Below are 17,964 nucleotides of genomic sequence, written 5' to 3'. Positions count from 1 at the left end.
AGCATCCTCCTCAGCAGCCCGAACCACAGACGATTTGGCGAGCTTTCTCCGAGTGTGACGAGGCATACTAAATCAAGTGAACTACAAAGTGTCAAAATTCTAAACTGGGGCTATCCTATACTAGCCTATACAAAGTCAATAAAAATCCCAGTGGACCTCTAGTTCAAAGTACAAGTTCAACACCAACGCCTATGATACCCATGCCGAAGCAGGTATACAAGTTCTGAAGGAAATAATGCCCTTGGTCCAAGTATGCATTTAATGTTAAGTCTAATAAATGCGGTTCAGTATTAATTGACAAGTTAATAATTCAGTGAGATCAAGTGACCTGAATGCCTAGCTAGAGGCCGCTTCAGTTCAAGTGGAATTAATGATATTAATCCACAGCTTACTCTTGACTGAACCCGTAGGGTCACACAAATAGTACGTAAACGGATCAAGTATTTAATGGCATTAAATACTCCATCTATGGATATTCGGAATCGACGGATCTTGGTTTCAGTGGGAGCTGAGTTCGTCACAAGCAAGAAATGAATACTCCGGAAACGATGATATTGCCGGAAACGGAAATATGGATCGTATCGGAAATATAAATATTATCCAAGTCGTAGATGTTGCCGGAAACGGAAACATGGTACGTATCGGAAAATATTATTGGAAATGGAAATATTACCAGAATCGGAAATATTGCCGGAAACAGAAATATTGTCAGAATCGGAAATATTATCGGAATCGGAAAATAATTCCGGAAACGGAAATATTAAATATTTGTTCGAAATGAAAATTAATTCTGGAATCGGAAATATTAAATATTGGTCGTATCGGAAATGAATTCCGGGACCGGGAATTTAATCGGAAGCGCATCGTACGAATTAGCATCGGACGAGGCTTGCTAGACGAAGGCCCAGCACGAAGCCAGGCCCGCGCCCAGCAAGCCGAGCGCCCAAACACGGAGCTGCCACAGCCTCGCCAGGCCCAGCGCAAGGCCAGGACCAACAAGGCCTTTGGCGCACGAGCGCTAAGCGTGCTCGTGGGCTGCGAGCAGCGACTGCTCGTGTGGGCCGCAAGGCCTGCGCGGGTGGTGCGATGCTCGTGGCCATACGACGCTCGTGTTCGTAACGAATCCTAATCCTATCGGAATTCGTGTATTGATTAAATCCTAAATTTATTATTTAGAGTTCAAATAGGATTCTAATTAATAAATCCACATCCTAGTAGGATTATAATTCCTTTTCCATATCTCTATAAATAGGTGCCTAGGGTCATAATTTATATACACAATTGAAGTATTCAAAGGTAAGGTTTTTAAGCAAAATCAACCAAACACTTGCACCCAAGTAGCCGAAATTCCTAAGTAACCTTAAGGGCGATTCTAGTTGGTCAAGCTTAAGGCGGATCCGGACGTGCTGTGGACTATCTATGGAGGGACAACACTTGGAGTCCTAAAGACTTATTCTTGTTCGGTTCGGGCGCAGCTAGGGAAGGCAACCTACAAAGTGTATGCATCTAAACTATGTTAAATGATTATGTGTAAATAATATGTTTCCTGGCTTTATGGTTTTTCCGCATGATTTATGTTTTGTCATATGTATCATAACCTAACAGTGGTATCACGAGCCTCTTATTATTTTCATAATCTAAATTGCCTAAACATGGTTAAATTTTACAAATTTGCAAGGAATTAAAAGGGGTGATTAATTTTCGTAATTGTTAATTAATTGCAAATTGCGTTTATTTAATTATATGTACTCAGGTTTTCGGCAGAATGTTCGTTACTCAACCAAATCGAGTGATTTTTGTGTCAATTCCGCATGTAAAAGGCATTCTAAAATTTTGACAAATTCAAAGCCTAACTATGACTTTTCAGAGGTTTTAGTTTTTCGAACGCAAAAGTTTGTAAATTTAAGATGTTAAATTAAATATTTGCGATTCTTGTTGATAAATCTTGAATCTTTGATTGACCTGCTGTATATGTTTAACAAGTTTGAATGCCTAGCCTTGTTAATTATACAACTTAATTTGTTGAAATTCGAATAATTTAGAATTGATTTGATTTTCATAATTAATTAATAATTTAATTAGGTACCAATGATTAAAAACCACCATAAAAATTGTTAATTTGTGTTAAATTTTAAATTTTTATGACCTAGATTTGAATCCATGTTAATCGAAAATTAATTGATTAATAAATTTTCGATTTTTCGCCCTAAAATTATTAAATTAATATGATTTATTAATTTGTCATTAATTTTGGAAATAAAAGTTTTAATTTTTATGCAATTCACTCATAAAACTTGCACGCACAAAGCAATGGACGCTACGTGTTACCCTTAAGGGGTGTTGTATAGTGCGGGCATGCGACGACGAGCAAGGGAGCTCGTCGCCCATGCGGTACGAATGCAGCGAGCAAGGCGAGTGGCACGCGAGCACAAGGCAGTGGCCCTGCCTTGCGTCGAGTGCTGCGATGATGCATGGGCGGATGGGCGAAGAAGCAAGGCAAGAGAGTAATGGCAGGCGCACGCACAGGCAGCGAGGGGTGCCTCGCAGCTGCTGCTGCGCTACGAAGCCAGCGAGCGATGCTGCGCGCAAGCGTGGCTTGGCTTGCTGCGTTTGCGCGTGGCTGTTGCTCGTGCCTTGCAGTGCGATCACTCGTGAGGGGCGATGCTGCCTCGTGGACTCGACGGGGCATGGGCGCGAGCCCATGGCCTCGTCTTGACCGATTGAAGCGCTTTGAATTTAATTTTGATTTTCAGTTCTGAAACAATTTTAATTAATTTTAAAATTCGTAATTTAAATTGTTTTCTCGGATTTTAATTTTGAATATTATAATTATTATAAATTTTATTTATACTAATTATTTTACTAAAATTAAATCTTGAATTAATTTAAATTCGTTTAATTCAACTGAAATAAATTAAATTAATGGATTCGATTATAAATTTATATGAGCTTTAAATTTTAATTAAATTTGTATGTTTCCGGTTAGACTAGAAATACATTTTTATGTTTAAAATTAGTAAAGCATATGAATTCATTGGTTTAAGTGGGAGCATTTTAGTCATAAACTCTTGATTAGGTCTACAAATCCTTTAAGGTTAAACAACTTGATTAGAATTAATAAGGACTGAATAATTGGTAGATTATTGGTGCCCTTAATTAATTGCTGCAAATATTTATGTGATGCATAACGTGTTTTACTAACCAGCTATGTGGGCCATTCTTGATAATGAATGGGAGAATGATATATATTGTATATGTACTGTTTTGCAGGTTATGGAGTGACTAGTATGGCCCAAATAGGATAGAAAATATGGTCTGCGTTCCATTAATTTGAATGTAATTGGTCTAAAGCACCAAATTTGTTTTTCAATTTAAATATGGTCTACGTACCATCAAATAGTTGTAATTAGTTTAATTATAGCTTATCCTATTTGATGAAAATGGCGCCTCCCACGGTGAAATTCAAGACGGAGTTTTCAATCCATTTTCATGACGGACTTTGAAGTTGAAGCTTCAAGATGAAGTCGGGCCATACTAGATCACATTTATCTTATGCATGCTTTAAGTTATTTATTGCTTTAAATATGTCTTAATTATGCATGAGATTGTGGCTTGATTATGTTGCATGATTAAGGATTTTAGTTCACTTAAAATCTAACCAACATAGTAAGAGCCTTAAGTTCTAAACTTTAAAATTGAGTCAATGATGGGTCAGGCCGAACTTCCAATAGATTTTAGGGACATGCACTAAATACAGCTGCACTCACTATAAATAGAGCTCCGTCTAAAGCTGTTGAAAAGACTCCATATGAGTTATGGTTTGGAAAGCCTCTAAATGTGTCTTTTCTTAAGATTTGGGGATGTGAAGTATACGTCAAGCGATTAATTTCAGACAAACTTCATCCAAAATCTGACAAATGTATCCTTGTGGGCTATCCAAAAGAAACAAAGGGGTATTACTTCTACAATACATCTGAGAACAAGGTGTTTGTTGCTCGAGATGGTATCTTTTTGGAAATGAATCACATTTCCAAAATGACAAGTGGGAGAAAAGTAGACCTCGGAGAATTTCGAGTCGAACAACAAACTCTAGAGAATGCTCAAGATGACATTCAAGATGAAACTCAGAGATCTTTAGAAGTATCTGGTGAGAATCATGGTCAATCTAGAGATGTAACCCCGCGTAGATCGCAGAGATATAGATCTCAACCGGAAAGGTACTTAGGTATTTTGACAAACGAGAGCTATGATGTTCCATTACTTGAAAGTGATGAACCTGCGACTTACAAACAAGCTATGACGAGCTTTAGCTCTAAGCAATGGAAAGAAGCCATGCAATCTGAATTAGACTCCATGTCAGAAAACCAAGTATGGGATTTGGTCGATTTTCCAGATGGTTACCAAGCCATTGGAAGCAAATGGGTTTTCAAACTGAAAAAAGACAAGGATGGGAAACTTGAAGTTTTCAAAGCTAGATTGGTTGCAAAAGGTTACAGGCAAGTCCACGGTGTGGATTACGATGAAACCTTTTCACCAGTTGCAATGCTAAAGTCTATTCGGATAATGTTAGCAATCGCTGCATATTACGATTACGAAATATGGCAGATGGATGTCAAAACCGCTTTCTTAAACGGCGTTTTAACAGAAACTGTGTTCATGACACAGCCTGAGGGTTTTGAGGATCCAAAGAATGCTAAAAAGGTATGCAAGCTAAAGAAATCAATCTACGGATTAAAGCAGGCATCAAGGAGCTAGAATATACGTTTTGATGAAGCACTCAGTGACTTTGGTTTCATCAAGAACGCAGACGAATCTTGTGTATACAAGAAGGTCAGTGGGAGCAAAATTTCTTTCCTAGTATTATATGTCGATGACATATTACTTATCGGAAATGACATTCCTATGTTGAACTCTGTCAAGATTTGGCTTGGAAAATGTTTTTCGATGAAGGATCTAGGAGAAGGACAGTACATATTGGGCATCAAGATTTACAGTGATAGATCTAAAAAGATGATTAGACTTAGTCAAAGCACTTGTATCAATAAGGTGCTTGAAAGGTTCAAGATGGCAGACTCCAAGCGAGGCTACCTACCCATGTCTCATGGAATGACTCTAAGCAAGACTCAGTGCCCAAAAACACTTGATGAGCGTAGACGAATGAATGGGATTCCATATGCATCATTGATTGGTTCAATAATGTATTCTATGATATGTACACGCCTGGATGTTGCGTACGCACTCAGAGCTACGAGCAGATACCAGTCAGACCTAGGAGAGGCACATCGGACTACTGCCAAGAATATTATGAAGTACCTGAAAAGGCACAAAGATGACTTCCTGGTCTATGGTAGAGATGATGAATTAATTGTTAAAGGCTATACGGACGCAAGTTTCCAAACCGACAAAGATGATTTCAGATCACAGTCTGGGTTTGTCTTCTGCCTCAACGGAGGTGCAATAAGCTGGAAAAGTGCTAAGCAAAGCACCATTGCGGATTCTACAACTGAAGCGGAGTACATTGCTGCACATGAAGCAGCAAAGGAAGCTATATGGCTAAGGAAGTTCATAGGTGAACTTGGTGTAGTCCCCTCCATTAAAGGACCAATAGCCCTGTATTGTGATAATAACGGAGCCATTGCACAGGCAAAGGAGCCTAGACACCACCAAAGAGTCAAGCATGTACTTCGTAGATTTCACCTTCTACGAGATTTCGTTGAAAGAAAAGAAGTCGAGATAAGCAATATTGGAACTGATGACAACATATCAGATCCATTGACTAAACCTCTGCCGCAGGAGAAGCACAACTCGCACACTGCAGCTATGGGAATCAAGCATATTGGAGAATGGCTTTGATGTCCTTATTTAATGTTTTAATGTTTTAGAGTTTAATTCTTTGTAAAACATTATTGGTTAATCATTCACATTAAATGAATAGAATTCATTTTTCCATTTAATTTGTGGTTTATTAAATGACGAGTCCCTTCAATTTGACGAAATATTCAAGATAGACTGTCAGGACCAGTCCTGTGACTAAGAAATGTCTATCAAGTGAAGTTGAATGTAAAAAGTTGAAAATGGTCCCTGGTCGGAGTTTTCTATAAAATTGGACGCATAGAAAACGTTGGACGACTGGAATGCAAGATGACTAGTAGTTATGTTTCTTGAACTATGTGGACATGACAATGTCGTAATCATTTGCATAGATACTTACTTTGGGAAGACTTGTGTCGGACAGACCTATGAAACTTTACTGTAAGAGATGAAAATCTCTCCTAAGTAAATTTCATTAAAATTATTAGACACTAAATCCTCAATACCTGAGTGATTTGAGATTACTTGTTTGAGAACTGGTTGCTTTGACGTTGACCAACCGTCGCACCGTAAAAGGAGGCTATAAAGGCAACGCTCAGGTAATCACCTATCAAACGAAGTCTAATCTCAAGATCACAAGATTGGGATTGTCCTCCCATTAATCGGGATGAGATGCTTAAAAGTTGTACAAGGCCACTCGGTGAGCTAGAAACTGTAAAATGCATGGTCGTGCTCGGATGAATCATAGGCTATGATTATCTGTTTATTTGATCAGTTGAACTCTGAAACCGAGAAACTCCTCTGGACATAATAAGGATGACAACTCTTACTTTATGTTCAAGAGCAAGCATTGAGCGACAAAGGAATTAGGAAATGCACACTTGTCCCTAAGGACAAGTGGGAGACTGACGGAGATAATGCCCTTGGTCCAAGTATGCATTTAATGTTAAGTCTAATAAATGCGGTTCAGTATTAATTGACAAATTAATAGTTCAGTGAGATCAAGGGAGCTGAATGTCTAGTTAGAGGCGGCTTCAGTTCAAGTGGAATTAATGATATTAACCCACAGCTTACTCTTGACTGAACCCGTAGGGTCACACAAATAGTACGTAAACGGATCAAGTATTTAATGGCATTAAATACTCCATCTATGGATATTCGGCATCGACGGATCTTGGTTTCAGTGGGAGCTGAGAACGTCAAAAGCAAGAAATGAATACTCCGGAAACGATGATATTGCCGGAAACGGAAATATGGATCGTATCGGAAATATAAATATTATCCAAGTCGTAGATGTTGCTGGAAACGGAAACATGGTACGTATCGGAAAATATTATTGGAAATGGAAATATTACCAGAATCGGAAATATTGCCGGAAACGGAAATATTGTCAGAATCGGAAATATTATCGGAATCCGAAAATAATTCGGGAAACGGAAATATTAAATATTTGTTCGAAACGGAAATTAATTCCTGAATCGGAAATATAAAAATATTGGTCGTATCGGAAATGAATTCCGGAACCGGGAATTTAATCGGAAGCGCATCGTACAAATTAGCATCGGACGAGGCTTGCTAGACGAAGGCCTAGCAAGAAGCCAGGCCTGCGCCCAACAAGCGGAGCGCCCAAACACGGAGCTGCCACAGCCTCGCCAGGCCCAACGCAAGGCCAGGCCCAGCAAGGCCTTTGGCGCGCGCGTTCAGCGTGCTCGTGGGCTGCGAGCAGCGACTGCTCGTGTGGGCCGCAAGGCCTGCGCGGGTGGTGCGATGCTCGTGGCCATACGACGCTCGTGTTCGTAACGAATCCTAATCCTATCGGAATTCGTGTATTGATTAAATCCTAAATTTATTATTTAGAGTTCAAATAGGATTCTAATAAATAAATCCACATCCTAGTAGGATTATAATTCCTTTTCCATATCTCTATAAATAGGTGCCTAGGGTCATAATTTATAGACACAATTGAAGTATTCAAAGGTAAGGTTTTTAAGCAAAATCAACCAAACACTTGCACCCAAGTAGCCGAAATTCCTAAGTAACCTTAAGGGCGATTCTAGTTGGTCAAGCTTAAGGCGGATCCGGACGTGCTGTGAACTATCTACGGAAGGACGACACTTGGAGTCCTCAAGACTTGTTCTTGTTCGGTTCGGGCACAGCTAGGGAAGGCACGCTACAAAGTGTATGCATCTAAACTATGCTTAATGATTATGTGTAAATAATATGTTTCCTGACTTTATGGTTTTTCCGCATGATTTATGTTTTGTCATATGTATCATAACCTAACAAGTTCAACACCAACGTCTAGGCTACCCATGCCGAAGCAGGTATACAAGTTCAACATCAACGCCTAGGCTACCCATGTCGAAGCCAGCATTTCAAAACTCTACAAAACAACATCAAGGCATCCTAGCCTATTTCTCTACCTAAGACCCCGCTAGGTCACCAGTGAGACTACTACCTACAACTACCAGGTACAACATTCAAGAAAACTTTCAAAAAAATTCAAAACTACAAGTTCCAATAGTTCAAGTTCAAGTGGCTATCAAACAATCTTCTACAAGATTCAAGAAGCTTAAGCATACAAGCATCATTTCAAAGTACGAGAAAATCAAAACTACATGCAATCCTAGAGTTATTTCATAAGGAAAACATGAAATACTTACATGGATAAGGCAAGAACAAAACCAAGGGAAGACAATTCGACCTTTGAGAGAGAAAGAGAGCAAGAAAGCAAGAGATTGCTCCTCAAAATGGCACAACAAGGGGCGCTTATATAGCGCAGCCCCGCGCCGTATGCCGACCCAGCGCCCAGCGCTGCCCGTTGCATGCGCGAATCTTCAGCGCGCGCGGTCTTCCGTGCTGATTGCACGTCCTTTGCTGCTACGGTCTTCCGCACCAAGCATCAAACATCGCATCAGGCCATCCATCGAAAAAACGGGAATACACCTGTATCTTCAAGTACAAACAGGTGAATATTTCAAGATACAAAGTCCAAAAAATACAACAACTCAGGCGTTCAACACCCAACGGACCCAAGCTCCGGGAAAGTCAGTCTAAATTTTAAAGTTTTAAGGGCCAGTAAAAAGCTCTTATACCCAGCAAAGCACATCCCCAACGGATCAACTCCGGGTGTTCAAATTCAAAAATTCAAGATTCAAAATTTTTGATGCCAAGCTCCGTCCTGAACTGAAGGCGGAAAAGTACAAATACAAATCGGAGTCGTCACAACCGCACCGAGGTAGACTCTATCTTTTTTTCTAACGACATTTTATGCAGGTACTGGCGTACAAAGAGTGGTCTCGATTGCAGAACATCTTGATCATTCTCCGTCCTTTTCGAAATACTTTGACTTGCGCTTTCCTAACCGAATGCTCAGTCAAAGTGGGGGCTTCTGTAGACACCTAATTTGTGTCTCACCTCTGGGATGATGACGATACCATTATCCTTACTAGGTGGTTTGAATAACTCCAGGAGGAAATCCCAATTGCTAAAGAACATTTCAAAATTCAAGATCCAAAATCCAATTCCCGAGGCCGTTCCCCTCCCGGAACTCGGTACAAAATACAACTTTCAAAATCCAATTTCAAAATCCAAGTACAATCTCATCTATTAGACCATCCCATTGGTTTTACTAGGCCTTTTCCACTCAAAATCATATAAGGCAAGTCAAATTCTGGCGCCGACCCACAAAACCGAGCATGTCGGGCCCCGTCCCGTAAAACCGGAATTTAAAACCCGAGAAAGGCTTGTTTTTAGACGCAAAATAATGCCTTAACCTCCAAACAAACACAAAACACCAAGCCTAGTACTATTCGTACAAAGGTACAGCGCTACAAGACCAAACAAGGACGGAGCCCGCGTCCTTGTTTTGGCGGCATTCACACCACGTCACCAGCGCTGCCTCGGCGTGCTGCGCTGGCCTGTGCTGGCGTCTTGCACCCATCCCTCCTATAAATACCCCTTATTTTCAGCATCAAAAAGAGGAGGAAGAATACAACGTCGTAATACCGACATTACACCTCAAAATACAAATCAAAAACTCTTCAAAACACATACAAAATCTCTAATTCAAAACCAATTGGGAGCTCTTGCCTAAACCTAAATAGATAAATCCGAATCCCACTTTTATCAATCATGTTGTTTTGATTTCAAAATGATTAGCAAGTTGGCATTTTTATTATTAAAAATGCCACTTGCAACAATCATACATGTTTTTCAAAATACAAAAATGCAAACTTTCAAGATTCAAGGATGTTCAAAGTTGTTTACAATCACTTCTTTGAACTAGAATCACCTTCAAGTATGGAGTAATCAAAGATGACACCTTTTTAACTCTTAAAGGTTTAGTCTTTTGAGATTCAAAACTCCATTTTTCAATATACAAGTTCAAGTTTTCAAATTTCAAAATCCCACCATGTTTAGGGTTGTTCATGACTACTTCTCTAAACTAGGATCCTTTCAAGTTCAAGCATTTTCAAATTCAATATTTCAATATTCAAGTTTTCAATTTCAAGTTCAATATGCAAAATCTAGGACATTTGGGTTGAGAAACCTCTCCCAAGTTGAGATTTTTGGCTTTGAATTTGTGTCGGGCGCACTTATTTTTAAGGAGTTGTTTGGCGTGCGAATCTCATGTGCCTAAGTACAAGTTTCAATTATGCACCTTTCAATATTGCAATTTCAATATCGTACCTTTCAATATCGCAATTTCAATATCGCAATTTAAATACCGCACTTTCAATATCGCAATTTCAATTCCGCAATTTCAATTCCGCACCTTTACTTGCCTAGTCCATTTCTAGGCAATGTGGACCTACTCCCTAGTCCATCTCTAGGGGGTCTTGTATTTACTAATTCCGCACTTCATTTAGTATTGTGATGTTGCTTTATTTGCTTTATTTCTTTCATCACCGCACATGCTAAATACAACAAAATACAAGGTTACATCACGCTTAAAAAAGATAATTTCTTGGACAAACCGGCCTTAGGTTCCTTTAAATCAATCTTTAAAGAAAAGTGACCAACATACAATTAGAGATTCTATTTGCTCTAAATTCAAACCCACATAGTCTAATCTAGGGTATATTTTCGAAAAAATGTTGTGCCAACGTACTTGAATATTTCTAAAGCTCGCGGAATAAGCATTTCGTTCCTGTGCCCGGATCTCACCCTTTCGTTTCGAGGATTCAAAGCCTTATCCAAAATATAGTCAATTGCGGTCTTTCCAAACGAGCCTTTAAACAAGATTTGGTGACGACTCCTTCGAGGTACAAAAATACAATGGTTTTCTAAAGAACCGCCCCTCTTGTAGAACGGGAAACAAGTGCAAAAAAAACCCCCCTACAGTTTGGCTTCATCAAGAATCAGGATGAATCTTGTGTATACAAGAAGGTCAGTGGGAGCAAAATTGCATTCCTAGTCTTGTATGTTGATGACATACTGCTTATTGGAAACGACATTCCTACTTTGGAGTCTGTAAAGACTTGGCTTGGAAAGTGTTTCTCAATGTAGGACTTAGGAGAGGCACAGTACATATTGGGCATCAAGATCTATAAAAATAGATCTAAGAGGATGATTGGACTAAGCCAGAGCACTTACATTGACAAAGTGCTAGCTAGGTTCAATATGATGGAAGCCAAGAGAGGCCATCTACCCATGTCACATGGCACATATCTAAGCAAGAATCAGTGTCCTAGAACATCTGATGAGCGTAGAAAGATGAGTGGAATTCCATACGCTTCAGCTATTGGATCCATCATGTATGCTATGATTTGTACAAGGCCGGATGTTTCGTTCGCACTTAGTGCAACGAGCAGGTACTAGTCAGAACCAGGTGAGGCACATTGGACTGCTGCTAAGAACATCCTAAAGTACCTGAAAAGGACTAAGGATACGTTTCTGGTTTATGGTGGTACAGATGAGTTGATTGTTAAGGGTTATACGGACGCAAGCTTCCAAAACGACAGAGATGATTTCAGATCACAGTATGGGTTTGTGTTCTGCCTCAATGGCGGAGAAGTAAGCTGGAAAACTGCTAAGCAAAGCACTATTGCGGAGTCTACAATTGAAGTCGAGTACATTGCTGCCTCAGAAGCAGCAAAGGAAGCTGTTTGGATTCGGAAATTCATCGGAGAACTTGGGGTTGTCCCCTCCATTAAAGGACCAGTGGCTTTATATTGCGACAATAGCGGAGCCATTGCCCAGGAAAACGAGCCTAGAAGCCACCAGAAGTCCAAGCATGTTCTGCGGCGATTTCATATACTTCGAGAGATCATTGAAAGAAAGGAAATCGAGATTTCCAAGGTTGGAACTGACGACAACGTCGCAGATCCATTGACTAAACCGTTGCCACAAGTGAAACACAACGCATATGTAGCAACCATGGGAATCAAGCATGTTGGAGATTGGCTTTGATTTTCTGTGTATTGTTTTAGAACATCTGTTAGATCTATTTTTAAAACAATTGGTTTAACCATTTCATATTTATGAAATTTATTATTTCATATTCATTTAATTTTGGTTTAGTATTAAATGATAAGTCCATGTGATTCAAATCATTCACATGGGATGTCAAGATGGATTCTTCGACAAAGAAACACCCATAAGTGAACTTGAATATTGAAGTCACAAAGGATCCCTAATCCAGGTCATTGAAAGGTGGACGACCAATAATTAATGAAGATTAGATTGCAAGTAGATTTTATTTATGTTTCTTGAACTAGAGTGACTGGATGTCAGAATCTTTTGCATAGATACTTATTGGATCTTGTATCGGATTGACCATGAGAACACTTTAAGAGATCAAAGTCATGTCATAGGTAGTTATCATTAATAGTGATTATAAACCATTCCTCAGAACATGAGCGATTATGTCTGCTCGTTTGAGAATTAGTTTGCTTTGATGCTAGCGAAACGTCGCACCATAAAAGGAGGCTATAAAAGAAGTTATTAGGCGTACTATGAATCAAAGTGAGTGTTCATAGATTGCAAGAATGGATTGTCCTCCTATCTTTGATAGGATATGGTGTTGTTGTGTAACAAGGCCTCTCGGAGAGTTAGATAATGTAAAATGCATGGTCGTGCTCTGAATGGTTAAGGCTTAACCTTCTGTAAAAGTTTAACAGTTGAGCTCTGTAATCCGAGAAACACTTCTAGACCTAATAAGGATGACTTGGATCTTACCTTATGTTCAGTAAGTAACACTAAGTGACAAAGGAATGTGAATGCACACTTGTCTTAATGACAAGTGGGAGACTGAAGGAAATATGTCCTTCACCCAAGGTGCATTAAGTCTAATACCAAGGTTCAGATTAATTGCGAACAATTAATTCAGTGAGATCAAGTGTTCGGAACAGCTAGCTGGAGAAATGCTTCCGATCAGTGAGTTCTAATGAATATTAAGCTCACAACTTACTCTTGACTGAACCTACAAGGTCACACCAATGGCACGTAACAGATCACCGGATTAAATGAATCGGAAATTCATTTAATAGTTTTTCGGGAATTAGTTTTGGAAAACGTATTATACGATACGACCTTGCATCGGAATCGTATATCGTATCGCGAATACTAGTAAGCTGGGCGAAACGAATAAATCGTATCGCACGATGGTGATTCGTCGTATATGAAACGTTAAATAATATCCGGAACGATATTAAGTCACAAATACGAAGAGAAGCCCACGAGCCGAATGCACGAAGCATTCGAGGCCCATGGGCGCATGGTACTCAAGCAACACAAGCACAGGAGCGCTGGCCCAAAGTCGAGCGGCTGCGTGTGCGCGCGCGGGCCAAGACGACAACGTAGCAGCAGCAGCGCGCGGCCCATGGCCCAGCTGGCTGGTTGCTTTCTTGTCGTGTGTGTCGCGTGGGCTTGTTGGCCGGTCATGGCCTTATTGGCTTTGCCGGGTAGTAGGTTATTATAATAACATATACACCCTAGTTTTCCTAACATAATCCAATACTACTCTAACCCTAGACACTCAGAGAACCCTAATTCTCTCCGTGCCTCCAAACTGAGTTCTTCCCAAAAGCAAACACTCTTGATCGATTGTCTAAGCTACGATTATCAAGACGGATCTGATCGTGTCAGTGAACCAAGTAGAGGAACGACAAGTGGAATTCTAAGTTTGTGTTCGTTGACAAATTACTAGGGAAAACACGCTTCAAACGTAAGTAGGATTGATCTGTGCTTTATACATGTTTCCTGGTTTTAGGGATTGTTTCCGCACATGTTATTATGTTTAACTGTATTCCCCTACACTTCCGAGTCCAAACAGCTTCCTTTGCTGCTTCTCAGGCAGAAATATACTCGGCTTCAGTTGTAGAATCCACAACAGTGCTTTGCTTAGTACTTTTCCAGCTTACTGCTCCGCCATTAAGGCAGAACACAAACCCAGACTGTGATCTGAAATCATCTCTGTCGATTTGATAACTTGCGTCCGTATAGCCCTTAACGATCAACTCATATTTACCACAATAAACCAGAAACTGATCTTTAGTCCTTTTCAGGTACTTTAGGATATTCTTGGCAGCAGTCCAATGTGCCTCACCTGGTTCTGACTGGTACCTGCTCGTTGCACTAAGTGCGAATGAAACATCCGGCCTTGTACAAATCATAGCATACATGATGGATCCAATAGCCGAAGCATAAGGAATCCCACTCATCTTTCTACGCTCATCAAATGTCTTGGGACACTGCGTCTTGCTTAGATATGTGCCATGTGACATGGGTAGATGGCCTCTCTTGGCTTCCATCATATTGAACCTAACTAGCACTTTGTCAATGTAAGTGCTCTGGCTTAGTCCAATCGTCCTCTTAGATATATCCCTATAGATCTTGGAGCCCAATATGTATTGTGCCTCTCCTAAGTCCTTCATTGAGAAACACTTTCCAAGCCAAGTCTTCACAGACTCCAACATACGAGTGTCGTTTCCAATAAGTAGTATGTCGTCTACATACAAGACTAGGAATGTAATTTTACTCCCACTTACCTTCTTGTATACACAAGATTCATCATGATTCTTGATGAAGCCAAACTTATTGACTGCTTCATCAAATCTTTTAATCCAACTCCTTGATGCCTGCTTTAATCCATAAATGGATTTCTTAAGCTTGCATACCTTCCCTTGATTCTTTTGATCACAAAACCCTCCGGCTGCGCCATAAACACAGTCTCTTCAAGAACACCATTCAAGAAGGACGTTTTGACATCCATTTGCCATATTTCATAGTCATGAAACGCGACAATCGCAAGGATTATCCGAATAGACTTAAGCATCGCGACTGGAGAAAAGGTTTCATCGTAATCAACGCCGTGAACTTGCCTGTAACCTTTTGCTACCAATCTAGATTTGTATATGTATACAATTCCATCTTTGACTTTCGTTAATTTGAAGACCCATTTGCATCCGATAGGTGTGAACCCATCCGGCAAATCTACCAAATCCTAGACATGATTTTCAGACATAGAGTCTATCTCGGATTTCATGGCCTCTAACCATTTAGTGGAGCTTGGGCTCGTCATATCTTGCTTGTAAGTCATAGGTTCATCACTATCTAATATGAGAAAGTCTAAGTTTTCAGTCAAGAGGACGCATGTCCATCTGTCCAGCTGAACCTTAGTTCTATTTGACTTACAAGAGGTACTTTTTCAAGTATGACTTAGCCCCTTATTGAACAATGTATGAAAGAATCTAACTTTGAAAGGAGTTTGCTCATTAAAATGTATCATTGATTTTGTACTTGAATATCGAAATAAAGCTTGAATATTGAACTTGGATATTGAATATTGAAGATTGAACTTCAAATTATTAGGCTAGGTTCTTAAAGATTAGACCATTTCATATTAAAAGGCCTCACCTATAATATTCTCCATGACTTGAAATTGTTAGAATTAATCAAAACTAAATACTTCATACAAGATTAATCGGTATAATATAATTGCGAAAGCATATCTTTCTCAATTGTATGATGGAGTGGTGGGTTTTGGTTCTTCCAATTCTATATGGTCTCCCTTTATATTCTATTGATGGTGGGATTTCAGAGAGAATAGAAAACCATATGAATCGGGGACCATAACCCTAACCCTAGCACCTATATATATAGGGTCTTCCATATCTCCTATTAAGCCCATTATAAAACAAGAGAGAGTGAAGTGGGTCTCTACACATATTAGCCCATACCAATAAGATACCTATAAGCCTAATATACTTGAATATAAAACCGATCACTTTTATGGGCTAACTTTAAGATAGCTTTTATATGCATACTGTCATACATGTAGGCCCACATGATTATTTCTAACAATCTCCCACTTGGGCCACATGTATTACCTTATGTAATATGTATAACCTTATGAGCTCAAAATCTTTTCTATCATTACCAAAGGTATCGCCTAATAATATTGTCTATTAATCATGCAAACATAGAACCAAAGCGACTTTCGTCATCTATATTGTGACTAAGCCCTCAATTATCACGTATATTAACATAACCAAATCACATAGATAAAGTATGGATGTGTAGCATGGAAATTTCACGAAATGTGATCCTAACATGCATATTTCCAACTAGTCCTACTAAAATCTTAAGTGAGATCATACCACAATAGATCAGAGTGAACTGTTTTGGGAAAATTCTACTTAGAGACGAACTTGCCTTGATGATGGTGCTAACAATCGATCTAGCTAGATAATTGAGAGTAACGAGAGTAAGTTGTAATAGCATGGAATGATAGTGTTTTTATTGATTGGAATTCATATATGTAAACTGATAAAATTAAGCAATTTTATAGGCCTTTACAATGAGAGTGTAACGTTCGTATTTAATTGCTCATAATTGAACAATAAATTCGTAATGAAGGACGGCTCCATCAATGGCTCGTAACGGTTGTCTCGATCCCAACTGTTGAGAGTAAGTTAGAACGGTGCCACCACATGCCTTGCTGGCAGCCACGTATACAATGCTTGCCACGTCTGTCCATGTCACCAAGAGGGTATTTTCCCCCCTAACAATTGTCCCCAAACCCATTTTGAATTTATTCCGGGAAGTTTAAAAGGAAAAATGGGTTTCACGGAAGGAAGGGTGGAAACTGCCCCTTAACCTCCCCATTGCTGACGGCGTTAGAGTAATGATGATTTTGATTTGGAAAGATCAACCGCCCAACAGCGCCAATAAATAAGGTTGTCCGTCCAACCACCCCTACTCACTTCTGCATTCTCTTTCTCCTCTCTTCCAGAAAAAGCAACCGGCGCTCTTTCTCTCTCCTTTCCTCAGGTAACTGCTCTGCTTCCATCTTCTTCCCTTCTTCTTTTTTTCTTCAATTCTCTGTATGTCGCAACGAATGGGAACGAAATCCACCCGTGCGAAGAACAAGAGGGCAATGGTGGAGTGCGACCTGGTTGAGGGACCGATTTTCAGCCCTACCCACATTCTGGACAAAAAGAATGCTCGGCCGGCCACTTGGGGGAAGCAACATGTGGAGGCGCTCAAGGAGGAGTGTGGTTTCCCTCCGTCGGCGGTAATTCGGTTGCCGCAGCCCGAGGAACGGGCCGATTGGGTATCGAACGGCTGGATGTGCTTTTATGAGTACCCCTTTAGAATTGGGTACACTTATCCCTTCTCGCCACTGGTGCGAGGAGTTTTGAGGGCACTGGCGGTGCCGCCGGCGCAACTGATGCCGCAAGTCTGGAAGGTAATGCACTTGGTTGACCATTTGGCCGGCAAACTGGATATGGAATTCCGGGTTGAAGATCTGGTTTACACCTACAAAGTCCTGAATTATGGGGCTGGTAGATACTTGTTGCATGTCAAGGATGACAGGGAGGCTCGTCTTGGTGCGGACAAGTCGAACGACCGCGAGTGGATGGGTCTGTTCTTTTTTGTGGAGTTGGCTAGTTTAGGCGACTTCTTGACGGGGGATTGGATGGCTAGAGGTATTTTGTTTGTTCTTTGTATTTTTTGGGCTTGTTGATTTGACTTTGTCTCACTTTCCTGTTTTTGTAGGTGCATCCTTCGACAGGGTTGGAGTCGGTGCCGAAGCTGTAGAAAAGACCGCCGTGCTGTTGGGAGTCCCTCTAAAGGACAGAGCTTTCATCGGCATTAAGTTCGATCGTGAGGAAACCTCTCAAGAAGAAGAAACCTCCGAGCCTG

This window comes from Spinacia oleracea, chromosome 4 (genome assembly GCF_020520425.1).
Source record: "Spinacia oleracea cultivar Varoflay chromosome 4, BTI_SOV_V1, whole genome shotgun sequence".
Classification (NCBI taxonomy): domain Eukaryota; kingdom Viridiplantae; phylum Streptophyta; class Magnoliopsida; order Caryophyllales; family Amaranthaceae; genus Spinacia; species Spinacia oleracea.
Note: the sequence above shows the minus strand (reverse complement) of the source record.